This window comes from Ranitomeya variabilis, chromosome 8 (assembly GCF_051348905.1).
Source record: "Ranitomeya variabilis isolate aRanVar5 chromosome 8, aRanVar5.hap1, whole genome shotgun sequence".
NCBI classification, from domain to species: domain Eukaryota; kingdom Metazoa; phylum Chordata; class Amphibia; order Anura; family Dendrobatidae; genus Ranitomeya; species Ranitomeya variabilis.
The window spans coordinates 107,993,690-108,012,247 of NC_135239.1; the positions used below are offsets into that span (position 1 = coordinate 107,993,690).

General features: G+C 47.5%; 2 protein-coding genes across 3 annotated transcripts in view; one reads left to right on the plus strand and one right to left on the minus strand.

Annotated features, from left to right (window-relative positions):
• Window positions 1-18,558, plus strand: part of LOC143788707 (uncharacterized) — a 155,643-nt gene that overhangs the window by 131,500 nt on the left and 5,585 nt on the right. For both annotated transcript variants that reach the window (XR_013218718.1, XR_013218715.1), the window contains exon 4: window positions 8-97. The gene's annotated coding sequence lies outside the window, so the exon portion shown is untranslated. The remainder of the gene's footprint in view (window positions 1-7; window positions 98-18,558) is intronic.
• LOC143788703 (flavin-containing monooxygenase 5-like) overlaps window positions 1-18,558 on the minus strand; it is a 95,214-nt gene that overhangs the window by 9,244 nt on the left and 67,412 nt on the right. The gene's annotated exons all lie outside the window — the stretch shown is intronic.

Consider the following 18,558-nt stretch of genomic DNA (forward strand, 5'->3'; position numbering starts at 1 on the left):
TCCACAGCATCCAATCACTGGCAGCAGCACTGACACGACTGTGTTGAAATATCATTGTTGGATGGAAGGATACAGACTGTGGCACAGAAACTACGAGGTATCAATAAGATGGTTACTATTAGGCTGGAGTCACACTAAGGCCTCTTTCACACGTCAGTGTCTCCAGTACATGTGGTGACAGTTTTCACATGTACCGGAGACACTGACACACGTAGACCCATTCAAATGAATGGGTCTGTGCACATATCTGTGTTTTTCACGGTCCGTGTGCCCGAGTGACCCACACATGGAGATGTCTGTTTTTGTGCAGCTGCACAGATCACACGGACCCATACAAGTCAATCAGTCTGTGTAAATGCAGCGCCCCAGGGTCCTGGTCGTTACAGTAATATTCTCCTCTAGGGGGGAGTGATGTTACGTTTGGAGGCAATAAAGGAGATCTCTTTACCAGGTACCACAAACATACAACACATTTCATACTCCAGTCCACCAGGAGGAGCTATGCTCCTATTTACTAGGGCACTCTTCACAATTAGCTAAAACTGGTGGCCTGGATAAGAAGTTAGGCAGATGCTGACTGGGCTTCGCTCAAGCAGTTGCTGGCTGAGCTTCGGCTCAGGTAGTTGGTCCCCGACAGGGGTGGGATCCTGTCAGAGGCCTAGACAGAAGGACACAGAGCTGCGCCTGCCCCACGTGCAGCAGTTCCTAAGAAAGGACACGAACAGAGAACTGTATTGTAGAGAGTGAGAAAGAAGTCATAGCAAAAGGAATGGAAATCAGAGGGAGTACTGCCCTGCACAGGCTGCCTCCTTCTGATGCGCAGGATCCGGTAGCCGGAACACTGAGGGAGCAACAGTCATTTATGCCTTGCTCCAGAGACTGGCAGGACAGCTAATTGCAAGTTACTGATCCACCCTATACCTAGGAGGCATGGTGGCACCCCTTAGAGGCCGGGGCGTGCTAGAGTCCCTGTAAAAAGCCTCAGGCCACCAGTCATATGGGTTGTCCTATCCATCTGGGGGACAGAGAGAGACATAACATCTACAACAGTTGTGAGGACCTTATGAGAGGCTCAGCAATAAGGTACTACAACACCCTGGCGCTAGAGGAAGGCTACTGATTTCCACCTGGATAAGGGGACTCTGGATTTGCCTCCAAACCGGCCGGACTCTGCCTGCCCTGTGATCTGTGCTCTGGACTGTGGATGCTGAAGTCTTCAGTAAAAAGGTAAAGAGACTGCAACCTTGTGTCCTCATTCTTCACTGCGCCTTACGCCGTTCACCATCCACCATCTACACACTGGGAAGCCCTAGGGACATACTTCACCTGTGGGAAGGTATACTATCTAGCTGCCATAACATCACCCCAGCGGACCCCTTAAAGCAGCGTCTGTCACTCTGACCGAATACCACAGGTGGCGTCACGAACATATCCCTTTAAAAACCTTTCCCTTTTACACTGACGTCCCAGGCCCACGGACCGGGTCAGCCACCGTGACATCCACCTTGAGAACCGAAGGACCTGATACCGAGTACCCCTTGCCCACGGGGGCGATCCATAAACACGTACCACACACGGATGCCTTCCGTGTGCCACATCTGTACCACATGGACGCCGCCGGGGAAGAAGTGCTACAGTAAGTGCTGTTCCCCCACGACGGGTGCTGAAGACGCTCTCATCATTCTCCTCAGCGATCGACACGAGCAGAGGAGAATGATGAGAGTTATATTAAAGTCCAAACAATGACAGCAGGTGGGGGCTATTGGGAGTCTTACTCCCATCATCCGACTCTTGCTGCCGCTAATAAAAGTGACAGCAGGAGCGGATGATCGGGGTATTCCTCAGATGCAGCATGCCATCTAACAAAACAATTGAATGAAAAACCCGACATGGGTTCCCCCTTGAACCAACCAGGCAAAACTCACAGCTAAGGGCTGCAACCCTCAGCTGTCAGCTTCAGCTCGGTTGGTTATCAAGAATAAAGGGGTCCCCACGCTGTTTTTTTTTTTTTTTTTAAATCAGCGTGGGGTCCTCCCCCATTTTTGACAATCAGCCTTGCTAAAGCTCACAGCTGGGGGCTGGTATTATCAGGCTGGTAAGGGGCCATTGATATGGGCCCCCAGCCTAAAAACAGCAGCCTGCAGCTGCCCAGAAAAGGCGCATCTATTAGATGCACCTTTTCTGGCACTTTGCCCAGTTCTTCCCACTGTCATCTTTGTAATGTCAGGTGACATCAAGCCAACGGCTTAGTAATGGAGATGTGTCTAAAAAGCATAGTTACTTACCGATAACGGTATTTCTCAGAGCCCATGACAGCACCACAGAGAGAGGGGATCCGCCCTTCAGGGACAGGAAACCTATAGGATAAAAGGGCGGTACCTCTCTCCTACTTCAGTTTGATTTACAGAGCATCGGAGGTCCTCCAGGTTAGTGACAACAAGAAAAATATACACTTTTAACATATTGCTTAACAGGTATACACCGTGTCTATATTAGTAAAACACACTTCGATTAAATAAAGTGCTCACCGCACACGTGATAAGGGAAGGGGGAATAAGCGGGTGCTGTCATGGGCTCTGAGAAATACCGTTATCAGTAAGTAACTATGCTTTTCTCAGTCTCCCATGACAGCACCACAGAGAGAATTGCAGAGATTGTTGCTTAGGGAGGGACCACAGCCTGCAGAACCCTTCTTCCGAAGGCAAGTCAGATGAAGAGGCTAGGTCTAAACGGTAGTGTCTAAAAAAGGTTGAAGGTGATGACCAGGTGGCCGCCTTACAGATTTGGTCTATTGATACCTCCGACCTTTTGGCCCAGGAGGTCGCCATAGCTCTTGTAGAGTGCGCTTTCAGCCCCTCGGGAAATGTGTTTCCTGTGGACGAGTACGCCAAGGCTATCGCATCTGTTATCCAGTGTGCTATAGTGCCCTTGGAGGCTTTGAGTCCTTTTCTGGGTTCCTGAAAACAGATAAAGAGAGACCCTTCCTTCCTATGCCACTGGGTGGATTCTAAGTATTGAGCTAGACACCTTCTCACATCTAATGTGTGGAATTTTTCCTCTTTTTTATTTTTAGGGTCTGGGCAGAAGGAAGGAAGGATTATCTCCTGGGACCTGTGAAAATTGGACGCAACCTTGGGTATATAGGCAGGGACTGTTCTCGGGATAACCCTGTCATCCAGGATTTGTGTAAAGGGAGGCCTTGCAGATAGGGCCTGGAGATCACTTATTCTACAGGCAGATGTTAAGGCTATGAGAAGGGTCGTTTTAAGTGATAAAGTTTTAAGTGGTATTGAATCTATAGGCTCAAACGGGGGTTCTGTTAGAGCTGACAAGATTAGGTTTAAGTCCCACGTTGGTAGTCTTTTCATGTTTATGGGTTTAGATGTTATAGCAGCTTTAATAAAACGTGTTACCCATGGATTAGCAGTAGGGTTGAGCGACTTTTACTTTTTTAGGATCGAGTCGGGTTTCATGAAACCCGACTTTCTCAAAAGTCGGTTCGAGTGAAATCGGCAGATTATCGCGAAAAGTCGGGGATCGACCGAAACACGAAACCCAATGTAAGTCAATGGGGAATCAAAGTCGGCAGTGAGTGGAGGACAGGAAAACACCTACAGTGCCCATTTTAATGCCAAAAACATCAATTCTTGTTACTTAAACTTGTCAATCTTAATTTACCTTATAATAATAGTTAGGCATTGAAAATTGGGGGTCATTTGGCTAAAGTTGTGGGGGGGGTAGGGCTGGCTCAAGTTTTTCGTGGGCCCAGGAAACGTGGACTACGTCACGGCGGTGGAGCAGGGAGAGGTCAGTATTTCAACTTTGCAAGTGCTGTGATCCTGAGCAAGCAGGGGGGTACACTTGTTCGCATTGGCACTGGCACAGGGCCCCTCAAAGTATGGCTTTGTGTTTGACGGCGGGGGCACCTCCCTCCGGCAGAGACACTTTTGCGTACTATGAGGGGCCCTGTGCCAGTGACATCGCCAACGAGTATGCCCTCCCCACCTGATGAAGGAACCTACACTTTCATCTGCACCTTCCTCTTTATCCCAGTGTAAGGTGGTATAGTATGCGGGAAGGGGAACCAGACTTTCAGGAGGGTCAGATTCTGGCTGTGTAGAGTGCAAGGGGAATGTATTGGTCTGGGTGAATGTACCAGCAGACTCATCTAGCAGTGGCTGGGCAATGGGCAGGATGAGGAGGAAACACAGATATAGGCCCAAAGAATAAAGTAGGCAAAATGCAGTTCAAAATTGGTAACAGGACTAAACAGGCGGCATTGCTTTGTTCAGTTGAGGACAACTGTAATGAGTGGCAGACACAGTTAGTAGGCCCAAATAATAAAGTGGGCCAAATAAAGTTCAAAATTGGTAACAGGAGTAAACAGGCGGCACTGCTTTGTTCAGTGGAGGAGAACACCAAGGAGCGGCAGACACCGTAAGTAGGCCCAACCAGACTAGTAGGCCAAATGCAGTTTCATATTCAAAATACAGGCTCAAAGCCTGAAGATTGAAGCTCAGCTTTTTTCAGTGGAGAACACCAAGGAGCGGCAGACACCATTAGTAGGGCCCAACCAAACTAGTAGGCCAAATGCAGTTTAAAATTTCCTATAGGCCGAAAGCCTGAAGATTGAAGCTCAGCTTTGTTCAGTGGAGGAGACAAGCAAGGAGCGGCAGACACCGTTACTAGGGCCCAACCAAACAAGTAGGCCAAATGCAGTTTAAAATTTCCTATAGGCTGAAAGCCTAAAGATTGAAGCCCAGCTATATTCAGTGGAGGAGACAAGCAAGGAGTGGCAGACACCGTTACTAGGGCCCAACCAAACAAGTAGGCCAAATGCAGTTTAAAATTTCCTATAGGCCGAAAGCCTGAAGATTGAAGCTCAGCTTTGTTCAGTGGAGGACAGCTGTATTGAGTGGCGCAGACAGACACAGGTAGTAGGCCTAAAATAAAAAAGTAGGCTCAATGCAGTTTAAAATAGGTTATAGGGGTACACAGGCAGCATTGGTTTGGTCAGTGGAGGACGATTGCAAGGAGTGGCGCAGACTTACTAGGCCTAAAATAAAAAAGTAGGCTCAATGCAGTTTAAAATAGGTTACAGGGGTACACAGGCAGCATTGGTTTGGTCAGTGGAGGACGATTGCAAGGAGTTGCGCAGACTTACTAGGCCTAAAATAAAAAAGTAGGTTCTATGCAGTTCTACACTGGTAACAGGAGTAAACTGGCAGCACTGCTTTGTTCGGTGGAGGACAACTGGAAGAAGTGCCTGACACAGTAAGTAGGCCAAAATAGTAAAGTGGGCTAAATGTCTGCCAAATTTTTTTCTAAATAAACAGGTGGCAAAGCTAGGTACAGGGGTGGGTTCCTCTGCTGAGTAGCAGACACTGGTAGTTCACGTACAGTATTAACTTTTCTAAATGGAGGGCAGGGCCCTTGTATATTTTTGCTATCATCTATCATTTCAACAAATTTGTATTGGCAGTGCCATTGAAGGATTTAACAGCACAGACTAAACAGTGGTGAAGCAGTGAGAGGTAAGTTTTGCAAGTGGTAGAGCACTGTTTGAGCTGGGGGAAGGGGAACACTCTCTCGTGGGCGGCGGTACTGGCCCAGGGCCCCTCATATTACGACTGTGTGTCTGACGTTGGGTGTGCACCACCACCGCCATAGACACTTCATTGTACTATGAGGGACCCTGTGCCAGTGCCGTCAGCCAAAAGTGGGCACACCCACCTGTCCAGGCAAACGGCACTCGCACGGCTGCTTGCGCCAAGTGGTGACCACGGCCCCGTGGGGGGAGTCAGCCCATTTAGGGAGGTGTAAAAATGGCCTATGGTGGACATTCAGCAGCTGCAAATGGAGGAATTGGAGCAGTCAGTAAGAGGAGGCCAAAAGCAAGACCTCTTTACAGGAAAGCTACGTGTCAGCAGGGGAAGGTGGGGCAAAATAATTAGAAATCCATGATTGGTTCATTTTAATGAAGGTTAGATCATCAACATTTTGGGTAGCCAGACGAGTCCTTTTTTCGGTCAGTATTGAACCAGCAGCACTGAATACTCATTCTGATAGCACACTAGCAGCTGGGCAAGCGAGCTCCTGTAATGCATATTCTGCCAATTCAGGCCAGGTGTCTATTTTAGATGCCCAGTAATCAAAGGGGAATGACGTGTGAGGGAGAACATCGATAAGGGAGGAAAAATGGTTCATAACCATACTGGACAAATGTTGTCTCCTGTCACTTTGAATTGATGCAGCAGTACCTGTCGTGTCTGCGGTCATTGCAAAATCAGTCCACAACCTGGTCATAAAACCCCTCTGTCCAATGCCACTTCTGATTTGTGCACCTCTAACACCTCTGCCATGTTGCCCCCTGCAGCTCGTGTGAGAACCATCACCATCGCTGTGTGCTTGGAATGCCTGAACCAAACGGTCTACAAGAGTAGCTTGTTTGGTAGCCAATATTTGCTCAAGGTTCTCATGTGGCATGATATTTTGCAATTTCCCTTTGTAGCGTGGATCCAAGAGGCAGGCCAACCAGTAATCATCATCGGTCATCATTTTGATAATGCGGGGGTCCCTTTTTAGGATACGCAAGGCATAATCAGCTATGTGGGCCAATGTTCCAGGTGTCAAATCACTGCTTGTGCTGGGTTGAGGAGCACTTTCTGGCAAATCAACATCACTTGTCTCCCGCAAAATCCCTGTACCTGACCTTGCAACGCCACCAGTTTCTATTGCCCCTTGAGAAGCATCCTCCTCCCATAAATATTCATCCCTATCATCCTCCTCCTCCACCTCTTCGTCCGCCACCTCGTCCAGGAGAGTTCCCTGAGCAGACAATGGCTGACTGTCATCAAGGCTTCCCTCATCCTCGGCTGCAGACGCCTGCTCCTTAATGTGCGTCAAACTTTGCATCAGCAGACGCATTAGTGGGATGCTCATGTTTATGATGGCGTCGTCTGCACTTACCAGCCGTGTGCATTCCTCAAAACACTGAAGGACTTGACAGAGGTCCTGTAGCTTCGACCACTGCACACCTGACAACTCCATGTCTGCCATCCAACTGCCTGCCCGTGTATGTGTATCCTCCCACAAATACATTACAGCACGCCTCTGTTCGCACAGCCTCTAAAGCATGTGCAGTGTGGAGTTCCACCTTGTTGCAACGTCGATTATTAGGCAGTGCTGGGGAAGCTTCAGCGATCGCTGATGGTTTTGCATACGGCTGAAGTGTACGGGTGACCGGCGGATGTGCGAGCAAAGTTTTCGCACCTTCAGGAGCAGGGCTGGTAACCCCGGATAACTTTTCAGGAAGCACTGCACCACCAAGTTCAAGGTGTGAGCCTGGCAAGGTATGTGTTTCAGTTCTGAAAGGGCTATGGCAGCCATAAAATTCCTTCCGTTATCACTGACTACCTTGCCTGCCTCAAGATGTACACTGCCCAGCCATGAATAAGTTTCTTGCTGCAAGAACTCGGCCAGAACTTCTGCGGTGTGTCTGTTGTCGCCCAAACACTTCATTTCCAACACAGCCTGCTGACGCTTACCACTAGCTGTTCCATAATGGGACACTGTTATGATCCTGGTGGCAAGGATCGCAAACTGACCTGCTAAGTAACAGAAATCCTTAGGACAAGCTCTGGGGATGTGAGAGCTATACTGACCGCAACCCTGATTCTATCAATACACACTATAGGCAGCCGTGGAGCGTTACCTAAAATCCTAGACGCCTCGTCACAGCCTGAGAAACCAGCTACCCCTAGAGAGAAAGCAAGCCTCACTTGCCTCAGAGAAATCACCCCAAAGTTTTAGACAGCCCCCCACAAATAATAACGGTGAGTTAAGGGGAAAACACAAACGTAGATATGAAAACAGGTTTTTTAGCAAATGAGGCCCGCTAACACTAAATAGACAGAAGACAGCAAGGGATCTGTGCGGTCAGTATAAAATGCTATCAAAAATAATCCACGCAGAGATTACAAGAACCCCCACACCGACTCACGATGTGAGGGGCGCAACTCTGCACCCCAGAACTTCCAGCAAGCGAGAATATTACATATAAGCAAGCTGGACAGAACTCATCATATACAGAGAAACTTTTTCAAGGAAATAATGAGCAAACATGAACTAGCAAGACTGAGCTTCTCAGGAGGAGACAGGTCACAAGGAAAGTCCAGAGAGATCAGAACCAATACTGAATACAACGACAGCAGGCCAAAAGTGAAGGTCCAGGTGGAGTTAAATAGAGGCCAGACTAGCAGTAACGAGGCAGCTGGATTCCAGCTACAGACCCGCAGTAAGCACTAAAGACCACCAGAGGGAGCCCAAGAACAGAACTCACACAATACCACTCATGACCACAGGAGGGAGCCCGAGAACAGAATTCACAACAGTACCCCCCCCCCCCTTGAGGAGGGGTCACTGAACCCTCACCAGAGCCCCCAGCCCGATCTGGACGAGCCAAATGAAAGGCATGAACCAAATCAGCCGCATGGACATCAGAGGCGACAACCCAGGAATTATCCTCCTGACCATAGCCCTTCCACTTAACCAAGTACTGAAGCTTCCGTCTCGAAATACGAGAATCCAAGATCTTCTCCACCACATACTCCAATTCTCCCTCAACCAACACCGGAGCAGGAGGATCAACAGAAGGAACCACAGGCACCACATACCTCCGCAATAATGACCTATGGAACACATTATGAATGGCAAACGATGCTGGGAGGTCCAAACGAAATGACACAGGGTTAAGGATTTCTAAAATCTTATAAGGACCGATGAAACGAGGCTTGAACTTAGGAGAGGAAACCTTCATAGGAACGAAACGAGAAGACAGCCATACCAAATCCCCCACACGAAGTCGGGGACCCACACAGCGATGGCGGTTAGCAAAGCGCTGAGCCTTCTCTTGTGACAACATCAAATTGTCCACTACGTGGTTCCAAATCTGTTGCAACCTATCCACCACAGAATCCACCTCAGGACAGTCCGAAGGCTCAACCTGACCTGAGGAAAAACGAGGATGAAAACCAGAATTGCAAAAAAAAGGTGAAACCAAAGTAGCAGAACTAGCCCGATTTATTGAGGGCGAACTCAGCCAATGGCAAAAAGGACACCCAATTATCCTGATCAGCCGAAACAAAACATCTCAGATAAGTTTCCAAGGTCTGATTAGTTCGTTCAGTTTGGCCATTCGTCTGAGGATGGAAGGCCGACGAAAACGACAAATCAATGCCCATCTTAGCACAAAAGGACCGCCAAAATCTGGACACAAACTGGGATCCTCTGTCAGACACAATGTTCTCCGGAATCCCATGCAAACGAACCACATTCTGAAAAAACAGCGGCACCAAATCGGAGGAGGAAGGCAGCTTAGGTACGGCACCAAATGGACCATTTTAGAAAAACGATCACAAACCACCCAGATGACAGACATCCTCTGAGAGACTGGAAGATCCGAAATAAAATCCATGGAAATATGCGTCCAAGGCCTCTTTGGGACAGGCATAGGCAAAAGCAAACCACTGGCATGAGAACAGCAAGGCTTGGCCCGAGCACAAATCCCACAGGACTGCACAAAAGAACGCACATCCCGCGACAAGGACGGCCACCAAAAGGACCTAGCCACCAAATCCTTGGTACCAAAAATTCCAGGGTGACCCGCCAATACCGAAGAATGAACCTCGGAAATAACTCTACTGGTCCATCTATCCGGGACAAACAGTCTCTCCGGTGGACAACGGTCAGGTTTATTGGCCTGAAATTCCTGCAGCACCCGCCGCAAATCAGGGGAGATGGCAGACAGAATCACCCCCTCTCTGAGGATACCAGCCGGTTCAGAAACTCCCGGAGAGTCAGGCACAAAACTCCTAGAAAGGGCATCAGCCTTCACGTTCTTTGAACCCGGAAGGTAAGAAACCACGAAATTGAAACGGGAGAAAAACAGCGACCATCGAGCCTGTCTAGGATTTAACCGTTTGGCAGACTCGAGATAAGTCAAATTCTTGTGATCCGTCAAGACCATCACACGATGTTTGGCTCCCTCAAGCCAATGTCGCCACTCCTCAAATGCCCACTTCATTGCCAACAACTCCCGATTACCAACATCATAATTCCGCTCGGCAGGCGAAAACTTTCTTGAAAAGAAAGCACATGGCCTCATCATAGAGTCATCAGAGTTTTTCTGCGACAAGACAGCCCCTGCTCCTATCTCAGAGGCATCAACCTCGACCTGGAAAGGGAGAGAGACATCCGGCTGACGCAAGACAGGAGCCGAAGAAAACCTCCATGGCTGCAGGAGACCAATTGGTCACATCAGAACCCTTCTTGGTCAAATCCGTCAAAGGCTTAACCACACTAGAGAAATTAGTGATGAAGCGACGGTAAAAATTAGCAAAGCCCAAGAACTTCTGAAGACTCTTCACTGATGTAGGTTGAGTCCAGTCATAAATAGCCTGGACCTTAACTGGATCCATCTCAATAGTGGAAGGAGAAAAAATAAAGCCCAAAAAGGAAACCTTCTGGACTCCAAAGAGACATTTAGAGCCCTTCACAAATAAGGCATTGGCACGCAGGACCTGAAATACCATCCTGACCTGCTTCACATAGGATTCCCAATCGTCAGAAAATACCAAAATATCATCCAGGTACACAATCATAAATCTATCCAGATACTCTCGGAAGATGTCGTGCATAAAGGACTGAAACACGGAAGGTGCATTAGAGAGCCCAAAAGGCATCACCAAGTACTCAAAATGGCCTTCGGGCGTATTAAATGCCGTTTTCCATTCATCGCCCTGTTTTATACGCACAAGATTATACGCTCCTCGAAGATCTATCTTGGTGAACCAACTAGCCCCCCTAATCCGAGCAAACAGATCAGACAGCAATGGCAAAGGATACTGAAATTTGACCGTGATGTTATTTAGAAGGCGATAATCTATACAAGGTCTCAGAGAACCATCCTTCTTGGCCACAAAAAAGAACCCCGCACCCAAAGGGGATGAGGACGGGCAAATATGCCCCTTCTCCAGAGACTCCTTTATATAACTTCGCATAGCGGTATGTTCTGGTACAGATAAATTGAAAAGTCGTCCCTTAGGGAACTTGCTACCAGGAATCAAATTTATAGCACAATCACAATCCCTATGAGGAGGTAGGGCACTGGATTTGGGCTCATCAAATACATCCTGGTAGTCCGACAGAAATTCAGGGACTTCAGAAGGAGTAGAAGTAGCAATTGACACCAAAGGAGCATCGCCATGAATCCCCTGGCAACCCCAACTTGACACAGACATTGCTTTCCAATCCAGGACTGGATTATGAGCCTGCAGCCATGGCAGACCCAACACGACAACGTCATGCAAATTATGTAACACAAGAAAACGAATCACCTCCTGATGTGCAGGAGTCATGCACATAGTCACTTGAGTCCAGTACTGAGGCTTATTCTTGGCCAATGGCGTAGCATCAATTCCCTTTAGTGGAATAGGAAATTGCAAAGGCTCCAAGATAAAACCACAGCGCCTGGCAAATGACAAATCCATCAAGTTCAGGGCAGCACCTGAATCCACAAAAGCCATAACTGAGTAGGATGACAGGGAGCAAATCAAAGTAACAGACAAAATGAATTTGGGCTGTACAGTACCAATGGTGACAGATCTAGCGAACCTATTTGTGCGCTTAGAACAATCAGAGATAACATGAGTTGAATCACCACAGTAAAAGCACAACCCATTCTGACGTCTGTGATTCTGCCGTTCAATTCTGGTCAGAATCCTGTCACATTGCATAGACTCAGGCTTCTGCTCAGAAAATACCGCCAGATGGTGCACAGGTTTGTGCTCCCGCAAACGCCGATGAATCTGAATGGCCAACGACATAGACTCATTCAGACCCGCAGGCGTGGTAAACCCCACCATAACATCCTTAATGGCTTCAGAAAGACCTTTTCTGAAAATTGCTGCCAGGGCACACTCATTCCACTGAGTGAGCACAGACCATTTCCTAAACTTCTGACAGTAAACCTCTGCTTCATCCAGACCCTGAGAGAGAGCCAGCAAAACCTTTTCTGCCTGGTCTATTAGATTAGGTTCCTCATAAAGCAATCCAAGCGCCAGAAAAAACGCATCCACATTTAGTAATGCAGGATCTCCTGGCGGCAGAGAGAATGCCCAATCTTGAGGGTCACCACGTAACAAAGAAATAATAATTTTAACTTGCTGAACAGGGTCACCAGAGGAACGAGGTCTCTGTGAAAGGAATAATTTACAATTATTTTTGAAATTCAAAAACCTAGATCTATCTCCAGAGAATAACTCAGGAATTGGTATTTTAGGCTCTGACATAGGACTGTGAACTACGTAATCCTGGATACCTTGTACCCTTGCAGTGAGATGATCCAGACTAGAGGACAGACTCTGAATGTCCATGTCTGCAGCTGAATTCTGAACCACCCAGAGATTAAGGGGAGGAGAGAGGCTAGCCACACTGCAGAGAAAAAAAAATGAACTCAGGATCTCTCTTATCCCTCTTTTGCGATGCATTAACTCTTTTTTGGCCTGCTGTACGGTTATGATCCTGGTGGCAAGGATCGCAAACTGACCTGCTAAGTAACAGAAATCCTTAGGACAAGCTCTGGGGATGTGGAAGCTATACTGACTGCAACCCTGATTCTATCAATACACACTATAAGCAGCCGTGGAGCGTTACCTAAAATCCTAGACGCCTCGTCACAGCCTGAGAAACTAGCTACCCCTAGAGAGAAAGCAAGCCTCACTTGCCTCAGAGAAATCACCCCAAAGTTTTAGACAGCCCCCCACAAATAATAACGGTGAGTTAAGGGGAAAACACAAACGTTGAAATGAAAACAGGTTTTTTAGCAAATGAGGCCCGCTAACAATAAATAGACAGAAGACAGCAAGGGATCTGTGCGGTCAGTATAAAATGCTATAAAAAATAATCCACGCAGAGATTACAAGAACCCCCACACCGACTCACGATGTGAGGGGCGCAACTCTGCACCCCAGAACTTCCAGCAAGCGAGAATATTACATATAAGCAAGCTGGACAGAACTCATCATATACAGAGAAACATTTTCAAGGAAATAATGAGCAAACATGAACTAGCAAGACTTAGCTTCTCAGGAGGAGACAGGTCACAAGGAAAGTCCAGAGAGATCAGAACCAGTACTGAATACGACAGCAGGCCAAAAGTGAAGGTCCAGGTGGAGTTAAATAGAGGCCAGACTAGCAGAAACGAGGCAGCTGGATTCAAGCTACAGACCCGCAGTAAGCACTAAAGACCACCAGAGGGAGCCCAAGAACAGAACTCACACAATACCACTCATGACCACAGGAGGGAGCCCGAGAACGGAATTCACAACAGGACACCTCGTGTGCAACAGTGGCAGCTGCGGATGGAGTGGTCGTGCGACTGCGCTCTGTGGATGAGCTTTCGCTTCTGCTGGAGGAGGAGGAGGAGGGGTGGCGAACGCCTACAGCCAACTGTTTCCTAGACCGTGAGCTAGGCAGAACTGTCCCACTGTGGCTGTCCCCTGTGGACCCTGCATCCACCAAATTAACCCAGTGTGCCGTGATGGACACATAACGTCCCTGGCCATGCCTACTGATCCATGCATGTGTTGTGAGGTGCACCTTTCTACTGACTGATTGCCTCAGTGAATGGATAATGCAGTCTTTGACATACTGTTGGAGGGCTGGGATGGCTTTTCTCGAAAAGAAGTGTCGACTGGGTAGCTCATAGCGTGGTACTGCGTAGGCCATCAGGGCTTTGAAAGCTTCGCTTTCAACCAACCGGTAGGGCATCATCTCTAACGAGATTAGTCTAGCAATGTGGGCGTTCAAACCCTGTGTACGCGGATCAGAGGATGAGTACTTCCTTTTCCTAATGAGAGTCTCTTGTAGGGTGAGCTGGACTGGAGAGCTGCATATGGTGGAACTAGCGGGGGTGGTGGTGGCCCTGGCAGATTGAGAGAGGGTTGGTGAGGGTATTCTTGCTGTTGGCCTACATACAGTGTTTCCTACCAACAACCTGGTGATTCCCTGACTGCTTTGGCCTTGCGACGATACCTCCACATTTGCTGCAGGTGGTGTCCTAAACGGTGGGCTTACAGTGAGGGAAGCAATGTAGCGTTGCTGACTAGCTTCATTCTGAGTGGGTGCACCTACGTTACGGGACGTTTGGTAGTTAGTCCAGGCTTGCAAGTGCATGCTGGTTAAATGTCTACGCAAGCATGTTGTATTTAAATTTTTGACATTCTGCCCTCTGCTAAAGGTCCTTGAGCATTTCTTACAGATAACTTTGCACTGATCATTCGGATCTTGGTTAAAAAATTGCCACACTGCACTCTTCCTACTATCGAATACCTTTTCAAGCATTGCACGCTGTGCTACTTTCACCGGATGGCCACGCTGTCCTAAAACTGTTTTTGGTTTTGACACACGGTTTTGGCCAGATACGGGCCTGCCAGATGAAAGCTGTTGCGATGTTGATGCCTGCTGCGGCTCATACTCCTCCGCTTCAGAGCTACTGCCAGCGGCACCCTGTTCCCCCAATGGCTGCCAATCGGGGTCAACAACTGGGTCATCTATCACCTCCTCTTCAATGTTCTGTGCACCTTCCTCTGTGTCACTGTGTAAGGTGCTATAGCGTTTGGGACGGGGCACCATAGTCTCATCAGGGTCAGGTTCTGGCTCAGTACACTGCGAGGGCAATGTTGTGATCTGAGTCAATGGAACAGCATAATAATCTAGCTGTGGCTGTGCATCTGTGCACTCCATGTCCGATTCATCTTGTAATGGCCTGTTAACAATTTCCCTTTCTAACTCAGGCACGATATGTGTAAAGAGCTCCATGGAGTAACCTGTTGTGTCGCCTGACGTATCCTTCACTGTTGGTCTGGGTGAAGGACACAAGGAAGCGACTTGTTCCTGACTGGGAGCATCCACTGACGACTCGCTTCTTTTAAATTTTGAACTTTACGAAGAGGAGGCAAAAGAGCTAGAGGCTGAGTCAGCAAGGAAAGCCAAAACTTTTTCCTGCTGCTCCGGCTTTAAAAGCGGTTTTCCTACTCCCAGAAAAGGGAGCGTTCGAGGCCTTGTTTAGCCAGACGATGACGCTGGCTCAACAACTCGAACCTTAGGTGCTATTTTGCTTTTTCCACTACCACCAGATGCTCCACCACCACCACCACCATCATTACCAGCTGGCAATGACCGCCCACGGCCACGACCTCTTCCACCAGACTTCCTCATTCTTGGGGAAATGTAACCAAACTAACAACCGTTATATGGTACTGTAAAACAAGGTAGAAGGTGTATGTTAACTTGTTGTGAATTTAAATCTCCCTTTCTATATGTGTGGGAGACTGCTGGAAAACTCAGGCCCACTTTATTACACTACACGGTATAAGTGGCAGAAAGTGGCTGGCAGATATACGCCAAACAGAACTGACGCAGATGCACTTAGTGGCAATATTAATCTCCCTTTTTATGTGTGGGACACTGCAGCAAAACAAAAACAGGCCCACTGTATTACACTACACGGAATAAGTGGCAGAAAGTGGCTGGCAGATATACGCCAAACAGAACTGACGCTGATGCACTTAGTGGCAATATTAATCTCCCTTTTTATGTGTGGGACACTGCAGCAAAATAAAAAAACTGGCCCTGTGTATTACACTACACAATGTCAGTGGCCCAACGTGGCTGGCAGATATATGACAAACAGAACTGACGTATAGAAACTTGTGGGCAATTTAAATCTCCCTTTTTGGGGTGGGAGAATGCAGCGAAAAAACAGGCCCTGTGTATTACACTACACAATGTCAGTGGCACAACATGGCTGGCAGATATACGACAAACAGAACTGACGTATAGAAACTTGTGGGCAATTTAAATCTCCCTTTTTTGGGGGGAGAATGCAGCAAAAAAAACAGGCCCTGTGTATTACACTACACAATGTCAGTGGCACAACGTGGCTGGCAGAAATTCGACAAACAGAACTGACGTACAGTGGGGCAAAAAAGTATTTAGTCATTCAGCAATAGTGCAAGTTCCACCACTTAAAAAGATGAGAGGCGTCTGTAATTTACATCATAGGTAGACCTCAACTATGGGAGACAAACTGAGACAAAAAAATCCAGAAAATCACATTGTCTGTTTTTTTAGCATTTTATTTGCATATTATGGTGGAAAATAAGTATTTGGTCAGAAACAAAATTTCATCTCAAAACTTTGTAATATATCCTTTGTTGGCAATGACAGAGGTCAAACGTTTTCTGTAAGTCTTCACAAGGTTGCCACACACTGTTGTTGATATGTTGGCCCATTCCTCCATGCAGATCTCCTCTAGAGCAGTGATGTTTTTGGCTTTTCGCTTGGCAACAGGGACTTTCAACTCCCTCCAAAGGTTTTCTATAGGGTTGAGATCTGGAGACTGGCTAGGCCACTCCAGGACCTTGAAATGCTTCTTACGAAGCCACTCCTTCATTGCCCTGGCGGTGTGCTTTGGATCATTGTCATGTTGAAAGACCCAGCCACGTTTCATCTTCAATGCCCTTGCTGATGGAAGGAGGTTTGCACTCAAAATCTCACGATACATGGCCCCATTCATTCTTTCATGTACCCGGATCAGTCGTCCTGGCCCCTTTGCAGAGAAACAGCCCCAAAGCATGATGTGTCCACCACCATGCTTTACAGTAGGTATGGTGTTTGATGGATGCAACTCAGTATTCTTTTTCCTCCAAACACGACAAGTTGTGTTTCTACCAAACAGTTCCAGTTTGGTTTCATCAGACCATAGGACATTCTCCCAAAACTCCTCTGGATCATCCAAATGCTCTCTAGCAAACTTCAGACGGGCCCGGACATGTACTGGCTTAAGCAGTGGGACACGTCTGGCACTGTAGGATCTGAGTCCATGGTGGCGTAGTGTGTTACTTATGGTAGGCCTTGTTACATTGGTCCCAGCTCTCTGCAGTTCATTCACTAGGTCCCCCCGCGTGGTTCTGGGATTTTTGCTCACCGTTCTTGTGATCATTCTGACCCCACGGGGTGGGATTTTGCGTGGAGCCCCAGATCGAGGGAGATTATCAGTGGTCTTGAATGTCTTCCATTTTCTAATTATTGCTCCCACTGTTGATTTCTTCACTCCAAGCTGGTTGGCTATTGCAGATTCAGTCTTCCCAGCCTGGTGCAGGGCTACAATTTTGTTTCTGGTGTCCTTTGACAGCTCTTTGGTCTTCACCATAGTGGAGTTTGAAGTCAGACTGTTTGAGGGTGTGCACAGGTGTCTTTTTATACTGATAACAAGTTTAAACAGGTGCCATTACTACAGGTAATGAGTGGAGGAAAGAGGAGACTCTTAAAGAAGAAGTTACAGGTCTGTGAGAGCCAGAAATCTTGATTGTTTGTTTCTGACCAAATACTTATTTTCCACCATAATATGCAAATAAAATGATAAAAAAAAACAGACAATGTGATTTTCTGGATTTTTTTGTCTCAGTTTATCTCCCATAGTTGAGGTCTACCTATGATGTAAATTACAGACGCCTCTCATCTTTTTAAGTGGTGGAACTTGCACTATTGCTGAATGACTAAATACTTTTTTGCCCCACTGTATATAAACTTGTGGGCAATTTAAATCTCCCTTTTTTTTGGGGGGGGGGGAGAATGCAGCAAAAAAAACAGGATTTTTGCTTTTAAAAAAGCAGTTGGTTTGCACAGCGGCGTACACACAGCAATCCAGCTATCAGGGAGCCTTATAAGCTATAGAGCTGATGCAACAAAATCTAGCCTCCACTGTCCCTGCAAATAAAAGGTGGTGTTGGACAGTGGAAATCGCTACAGCACAAGCAGTTTGGGGGTTAATCTCTCCCTCCCTAACAATATCCCTGCTTCTGACGAAGCTGCTGCAACCTCTCCCTATGCTCAGATCGGCAGAAGTAAGATGGCGGTCGGCGTGCACGCCCCTTTATAGCCCCTGTGACGCCGCAGAAAGCAAGCCAATCACTGCCATGCCCTTCTCTAAGATGGTGGGGAGCAGACACTTTTGGGAATAAGTCCTGCTTTTCCCCTTCTGAGCATGCCCAGGGTAAGATCTCTCATTGGAGATCAAGGGTCACATGCTTAGATACTGCAGCAAAACCCATTGGTTCTCCAGGAAGGTCCTGAAGGTGCTCAGGCTCTGTGGCAGCCTCTCATTGGTCCTTCTAGGAAGGTCATGTACTTGCTGCAGCTATAAAAAGTTTGCATGGCCGCACGGCCATGCGCTAGTATCAATCAAGTATGTGCTTTGCGCCAGTGTGGTTATGTATAGTGTTGAGCGATACTTTCCGATACTCAAAGGTATCGGTATCGGATGGTATCGGCCGATATCCGAAAAATATCGGATATCGCCGATACCGATACCCGATACCAATGCAAGTCAATGGGACACAAGTATCGGAAACTATCCTGGATGGTTCCCAGGGTCTGAAGGAGAGGAAACTCTCCTTCAGGCCCTGGGATCCATATTCATGTAAAAAATAAAGA